Source organism: Epargyreus clarus, unplaced genomic scaffold (genome assembly GCF_041222505.1).
Source record: "Epargyreus clarus isolate Ecla_fem2 unplaced genomic scaffold, WU_Ecla_fem_2.2 ptg000007l, whole genome shotgun sequence".
Taxonomy (NCBI): Eukaryota; Metazoa; Arthropoda; class Insecta; order Lepidoptera; family Hesperiidae; genus Epargyreus; species Epargyreus clarus.
The window spans coordinates 16,629,491-16,638,071 of NW_027332215.1; the positions used below are offsets into that span (position 1 = coordinate 16,629,491).

General features: G+C 33.3%; 1 non-coding gene across 1 annotated transcript; it reads right to left on the minus strand.

The window, feature by feature from the left end:
• Positions 1–7,888: 7,888 nt before the first annotated feature.
• TRNAH-AUG (transfer RNA histidin (anticodon AUG)) lies at positions 7,889–7,961 on the minus strand. The gene has a single exon. It is a non-coding gene; the product is annotated as a tRNA-His (tRNA).
• Between the last annotated feature and the right edge of the window lie 620 nt (positions 7,962–8,581).

Below are 8,581 nucleotides of genomic sequence, written 5' to 3' on the forward strand. Positions count from 1 at the left end.
CAAAGTGATAATTAATTTCTAATACGCACATATCTTTGAAAATCAGAGGTGCCTGGGATTTGAACCTCAGACCCCTCGATCGAGAGGCTGGGTTTCTTAACCACTAGGCCATCACTGCTTCTGAAAGTTGAAAAACACAAATCGAATATATCTACAAGATTTTGATCAAATACGCTCTTCTACCAATTTATATTGAACCAACTTCACTGAAATTAGTTTCACTTCATTTAACCGGAGATAGAAACATCGTTAGGATACTCACATGTCTAGGAATTTGTCCATAAAGCTCTCTAAGGTGCGCCAACCACTCTGCACTTAAATGAATTTGTTGGTTACGAGCTCTTCTCAGTCTAAACCACCATTTTAAATGTAAAACCAGTAGGTATGACTCGATCGGGAAGGTAACATGACCATACACATTTCTAGTATAAAGCAGTTCTGGTTTCGGTGGAAGGGTCCGGCCGACTTACAAGTACATATTAGGCGGCCACCCTAGAATCAGGAGTGGCTATATTCTATATGGAATCAATAACCCTTCCTTGGCAGTCGGGTAAAAATTAAAAAGCTATCAATATGATCATTGCATTTCAATTGGACAACATATTTTAGGATAGTCATTAGTCATACTTAGAAATGTATAATGCCTCTAAGAGTTCACATAAATATATGAAAAATATTTGGTACATACTCCCTATCCTATTTTTTAAGAGTTTTAAAAGCAAGTCACAAAAACCATTGTTACTTAATCATAGTTATACATGCGCTTAAAGAGTTGAAAAATCTTGAAGCTTAGACTAGTTTAAGTAATGGGCGTTTACGACAGGAATGTGAGACGTTTTTTTGGCCAGAAAACATTTAATTTTTTATAACAATTAATCGGCAAAAGAGCGTGCAGTTCATCTGAAGGTAAATGGTCACTGTTGCCTACGGACATCTGTTATCACTACAAGAACAGGGGTTTAGGTAACCCCACTTATGACTAACTTCAGCCGTTCACACACTATCACACCACTGAGGGCTGATGTAGTTGCCTCGTTTCAGTAGTATGTCACACACAGGATACAGCAGCGCCTAACACTGCTGTTATGAGGCAGAAATAGGTGCGGTGGTGATGCCGCCGGAGTCGAACCACAAAGGGTTCTACCAACTTCTAAAAGGTGTTAAAATATAACATTTATTGCAAGACATACACAGATTTTTATAATCCCCTTGTTACAAATTAATTAACACCTTCTTACACTGCGAAGGAATACTATATAAGTTAACCCTTATCATCCTGACAGGAGACCCGTGCCGAGCAGGGATCTAGTAATGGGTTGATGATAATAAAATATTTATCAATAAATGTGATGGGTCGTTTAGGCTGAACGCACTTTGGGTACGCTTGGCACAAAGTTGTGTAGTTCGAATATGTACGAAACTTTCTGAATACAGAAGAACTATAGGAGTTCGCTGACTTTGTATAAGTTTGTTGTGCGTCGTAATTTGAATGTTCATACACCAGAGACGTGCTACGAAGGATATGCTAAGCTGTCGTTCTCTGGGTTCGTTGGAATTCGTTTAACCTTGGTAAATCCATATGAAACCCTATGAGATTTTCACTTCAAATCATACGAAAAAAGGCTAACTAGGTATATCTTATCATCATAAACGACGCTACGAGTGAAGTCTGTCAAACAAAACAAAAAGATATGTTTCAAATGCTGTAGGCATTACGTTTGCCATAAATCGATATAAGTATTATTAAATACAAATTCCTTATTTAAGCAACAATTTTGTTACTTACGAGTACTTTCTTATTGACTATGATTTCAACTAATGTTATAGCCATGAAAAACTTAATAGGAACATCTGTAAAACAACGTAAATATTGCTTTATAATATAAATCCTACTATAATAATGTACAGATGACAAACTTAAATGCTCGAAACGATTTAATCAGTGATAAAATTTGTAGGGGTTGTAGCTTTGTGCAAATCAAAGTCAAGCGCATTGGAGCGTAGGAAGCCTTTCAACATAGTCTAAGATCCATCTTCAACATTTCGAAGTCCATTTGTTTTAAATCAAATACTTATAATTCTTAATGATATAGGAATACTGAGCTTCCTTTTATAGTAGAGCCATGGATTTATTTTACTTGAAACGTATGATTTTAGAGTTCTTTATATTTACTTTAGAAATAATTATAATTCTATATTTTTTGAATTGAAAACGTCTTTCGCGACGTTGTACCCTTTTTGTGATGGGTAAAAATGTTAAACGCGCGTCAAGGCACGTGGCCTGACGTATATAAATTGTTATGTTTGTGTACGATAGCGCAATTAATGAATATTGTATTTTACCACATATATGCATAGATGTATATATAACCTATGTCATTATATATAATTATGATTCCCTAACCATTGCAAAATATCGAAAATGTACAACGTTAATATTCAAATATTCACTTCTGCCGGCACCCCGGACTGCAACCGGTGATTTTTCTTTAATTTTATTTTAATGAACGATATTATTAAAAAATACAATCTTTATTTTATCCATAAAAATCTCTTGCTTGTAAATAACAATAAAAGAAGTAAAGCGTGACCAACATTTACACGTCCTTTTGTTATTAATTGGCTAAAAAAAATGTATCTTGTCTACACGGCCGGTCCCCGTACTATGCAAAGCTAGTTGAACGGGCTTGTATAAGCTCTCCGGCGTGCCAGTACGTACGCTGTGCGGGCTTCGGTCTCTCAGCTGGAGATACGTAGACCGTGCTTAATCCTTCCCAGCGGCGTGGTTTAAAGCGCTTCGTCTGAGCATTCGAGATCATGATAGAAATACGATAGCCGTAAGAATATCGAACACGGCAGTTGGGCATGAAACAGATTGTTTTAAATCGGAATTACGGTAAACAATTTTTGAATTTTTTACCTTTGTAATAATATAATAATCGAAATCAAAATAAGGGAACAAGGAACAATTGAAAATGGAGATCATATTTTTTATTAAAATCCCGATAACGTAAATAATATAAAGTGCCGACAAAAAATATATTATTTTTTATTTTAAATATATATATATATTATACTCCTGAAACAAACACAAATCTGACGAGCTTCATATTTCTAGCTATCTAGGTTACAAAGAAATGTACATACATATTATTTACATACACCCATAAAAACCTTATCTTCCCTCTGAAATAGTTACAAATGAAATAAAAATATTAGGCAAAAACAGTTATATCTGTTATTATAAAATTGTTATTAAAACATTTTATAACATCCAGTACAATATAATTGGTACCATTTCAAATATGCCTATTTGAAGTTGGACAAGTTATGTCAAGAATGAACAATTTCCTCTGGATGAAACAGCGTTCGCGACTGCAATTTCCCGAGCAATTTTATCAGCTGTAAGAATGTAGTTGCTCATATTTTACTCGTAATTACGCTAGTACCGAGTATTTATTATATTAAAGAGCATAGTTTTGAGTTTACGGTTCATTTTTTAAAAAATTGTCTCCACTTAGAATACAACTGTAGTCAACTTTTTTTCGTAACTCGCTTTTGGTCTTGCGTATTTGGGTGTAACTTTGAAATTAATAACACTACCTTCCTAATAAACTAAAAATATCTCACATTCTCGAGACTTTAAAATTATCTCACATAATACAAAGATATAAAATAAAAGATCTAAACAAAATCCCTCTGCAAACCTTTTTTATGCTTAGGAATTAAATAGACACTGGAAAACAATGATTCGTTTATTTTCATTACGGACTAAAATAATTTAAAAATAACATTACACTGCACATGTTAATAACTGCTGTAAGAGATATCTTTCTGAGTATCTCTAGTCTCTATTCATTTAAATTTAAATTACAAAACCTTATTTAGACAGTCATGTCCGTGGATTCTGCACCGGTGTTTATTACTTTAAATCAGAAAGCTAAATACCAATTTTCATCCAGTTTGCTTTAAAACTGACGGACTTTCATTCTAACTTTCAACCCCCATTTAACCCCCGTAATGGTGGAATATCAAAAAATCCGTTCCTAGTGCGCATCTACATTATAAAATGAAGCTATATTTCAAATTTCATGATTGTAGCTTCAGTAGTTTCGGCAAAACCTTGATTAATATGTTTTGAACGTGAGTATCTTTTCGCTTTTATATATATAGATAAGAGCTTCTCGCTTTTCATGTTCAAAGTGGTGGAAAGTTGTACACAATGTACAACTTTCCACAACTTTTTCTTTGGTTTTTGGTATGAATTATTGTGACCGGGGTAGAAATTGGTTTATGCAAATATGGGTTATATTAGTCACAGATAAATAATAGTTATTTTGTTGATTTATGAATTTATAATAAAGAAACTCTAATATACTATTGCTATTAAACCCAACATTAAAGTATTACAATAAAAATATATCCTTTAATATGTTTAAACTTTTGTTTCAAAGAATCGTGATCCAAACACTTTTGCGACATGTCCTTTTATATAGTTGTGTTCAAAAACAATTAAAATCATATTTATTATATATATTACGAATGAAATTGACTTGAAAGTGGTAGAACACTTTGTGGTTCGACTCTGGCGGCACCACTGCCACACCTATTTCTGCCTAATAACAGCAGTGTTAAACACTGCTGTGTTCCGTTTTGAAGGGTGTGGTAAGGGAGACATACTTTTCCGAGGCATTCCAGCTTAGTCCATGGGCGGCAGTAGCCACTTACCATCAGGTGGACTGCATGCTCGTCTGCTACTCTTTATTATATATATAAAAAAATATTATAAAGAAAATAATTAGTAAAACTAAAGTAGAATGACAGTTATTACACTGAATATCGAATGACTAAATCCCCGATCTAATTAATGAATAAGAAGTACTAACCGCAAAAGTATTTAGCTCAACTATCACAGCCTCTTATTTGTTGTAGAGCTTCGTAATCGGATGAGGTTGGTGCTGAGTGGGGAATGTAGGCGAAGATTACGCTCTAGAAAGTATCAGTAATCTGTACTCAGAGTCGTAATAGCCATTGAAGGGATCACCACTTCTATTTGTGATACATTTATTGACCGTTATACAAAAATAATTGAAAAAGTACGAGTGGAGGCTTCCGTACCATCAAATGTTGGTTGCGAAAATGTAATTAGAATCGTAAATTTAAAAATATGATTACAATAATATTATGTATTTAAAAGAAATAGTCGTCGCAATACTTAGTCGTATGAAACAACGTATCAAAAACAAATAAAATTAAAATTACTATAGTAAAATATATCTTATTGTTATTATTTGTATTTATTATAATATCTTAACTATGTAAGCATTTAGTGCCAGGCGTAAAACGAGTCCTAATTGCGTGGATAATAAAATCTTCTCGTAATCATCTTAAGAGCTCTTTACTGAGTTTACTTTTTCTTTTCTGAAATCACGACGTTTTACATAACATAACCCTTCCTTGGCAGTCGGGTAATTAGAATCACTATAGTAAATATATCTTATTGTTATTATTTGTATTTATTAAAATATCAGTTATAGTAGTAAACGGATTGTAAAAATTTGAACTGTCTTATTAGTACGGTTTAACAGTTAGATAGAAAAATGTCGAAAAATACCGGTTTGTTGTATGGAGACCCCCTTTGATATTCAACTTTATTTTATTTTTAGTATTTGTTGTTATAGCGGCTACCGATATGCATCCTCTGTAAACAATCAAGTGTCTATCTATTATGGTTCAGGACACTTCAGGAATTAGAGCTCTGTGACAGACAGATGGACAGACAGCGACGTCTTAGTAATAGGGTTCCGATTTTACCCTATAGACAAGGTGATTATGTGATTTGTATTTTTAAAAGATGCATACGCGGTTTTCCACAGTTTTATAAATGACAACCTCACTGGGGAATCGTGAAGATTTCTCCAAATAGGACCTACAGCGGCAGATGTGTACTAAAACAGTATAACACATTACAATACGTTATTGGAGTATTTCCTAGTACTCTAGTAAATATGCAGTACACTCTGCCATATTGTGCTTGTGTGTATAACTAAAGGAAGTTAACTTTACGCTCTGTTTGTGTATTTGTTTTATTTTCGTTGTTCGCAAATACGATCACGTTTCTCAACTTCGTAAAGGTTCTCAAGTGGCTCCCAATCCGTCTTCGCAGAAACACAATGATACTATGTTTATTATTTAATATACTCTGTAACCCTAACTATCCCACTTACCTGCGAGAACGTTTCTCTTTCGCTCGGCCTCCTTACGCTCCTTGCAAAAAACTTCTCAAGACCCTACTCAAATTTTCTTCCCATAAAACTTCTTCCTATTCCTATTCCTTCTCCGTGCATGCTGTTAGATTGTGGTATGCGCTTCCACCAAAGATTCGTGAATCTGATACTGTTTCCGTATTCAAAAAGCGAGTTAAAGAGTATTATTATAGTTCCTTATCTAAATAGTTCATATATATAATTTATATATAGTATATGTATATATGTATTTATATATCTATGTATGTATAGATACATATTAATTTTACTATAGTAAAATAGTAAATCATACAATTGAGCAGCGAGATACTATCCCTCTCCCTCGCCTCTACGAGATTTGCTACGAAATAAGTTTGTAAACTCGTGACGTGAGGTGTGGTTTCTAATATACTCTCAACATTTACGCTGTGCTCAGTCTCAGAAGGGATTTTGTGATTTTTTCTATGTTTTATGATCGTGCTGACTTTATATATCACTAGATTTACCAGATTAGATTGTTAGGCTACTGGTCCTAGAAACTGCGTTTTTTTTTAATACGTGCGATCAATATAAAATCTAAATAAATACCTAAAAGCAAACGTTCGTTAGCGCGTTATGCAAATAGCCTTCTATTACTTTAAGTACCAATCCTCAATCCGCTATTGGCTCGGACTTGAAAGTCAAACAATCCTTTGTACCGTACGCCCTACACTGAGTTAATTATTTAGTAAATCTTGGAGACGTTCAGCCAGGGACCGGAATGCATATTAATTTCCACTTGGCGTAAATCTGTTTAACTTCTCTTTATGCATCCCCGCTTCAGCACTAGAACTATAAAGGGCTTGAAGTACCTTTAACCTGAATTTAGTACGTCTAGATGGACAGTTCAAATCACCTCCATACATGAATTAACTCGCTACAGTCTTCGTTGTGTGAGTATGTGTATGAAACGATGCAATTGATGTGTGCAGGTAGGTCACGTGGGAGAATATGCACGCGCGACAAGAAAAACACTCCTAATTGAAAAAGGTGAAATTAAGATACACTTACTTTAATGTTAAGAATAATAATTAAGAGATGATTTTATAATTAACAGAATCCAAGTTATTATAATTAACGGAAACTTCATGCATCCACCCTGAACATCGAATCCACCCCTTTACACCAGAAGACGTGACTTTACTTAGAGACCCTATAAAACAATAAGAGGCCCTAAAAAGTACTTGTCTAAACTATTTTGTATAATTTTTTCTGGGAAATAGAATAGGTAAATTCTTTAGAATAAAATACTATATTTTGATAAGATCAATTCTTTAAGACACTCTTTGTGGATTATTTTCAATGTATGTAAAACTGAAATATGATATTACCTTTTATGCTATTGATGTATTAAGAACGTTATCAATAAAGAAGAAGTGACTTATATAATTTACGTTATAAATAAAAAATATATTTTATTATTAAACAATACTAAAAGAATAAAATAAGGAATAAAATAAAAAAAAAACTAAAAAATCAAAATTTGAAATTAAACAGGGTATTTTTTTTTATAGTTATATCAAAAATTATTAAGAAAAACATATTCAGAACAGAAAAAAAAACGTTAAAAAAAAAGTAAGACAAACAGCTTCACAACCAGCGAAAGCTCCCGGGTGGATTCGAACCACCGTCTCCCGGCTTCATAGCCGAGCGCGCTAACCATTACACCACGGAAGCTATGTAAGCAACGGGCGAATTAGCCTACAGTATAGTCCATTTCAAATGAACCGACATATTTAGTAAACGTACAGATTTATTTGCAAATTTCATATTATTTATTACAATACACATGTAAAACATAACACATATAGTTTCTAATTGAACTCCTCAATATTTTTACACTAAAAACTGACAAGTTAAGACAAATTGAAGAACACGATACCTTGTTAGGTAGAGATATTTCTCTAAAGAACATTGCGCTTTACATTAAAACAGGGGAGCACTGTAAATTCATATGAACCGATATTGGATTTAATATAAAATTTAAATGTCCAAAGAACGTTTCGTAAGCGACAACATATTATCTACAATCATACAAGATTGTAGATAATATGTACCTGTACTTAAATCTAGTAATTCTCTTGAGACCAGCACTATTTTAGGTATTGACTTTTAAAGACCGTTTTTCTCCCTCACTTGACAATCTTTCACTTATAAATTGAAAAAGCCAATAACTCTACCGACAAGTAAAGTGCTAACTAAATAACAGCCAAGCAACTTTTACCGACATCCAAAAAAATAGTTCACTTGTTTTATCTGTATAGACTACTAAAACTATGTAACTGATATTCAATGGC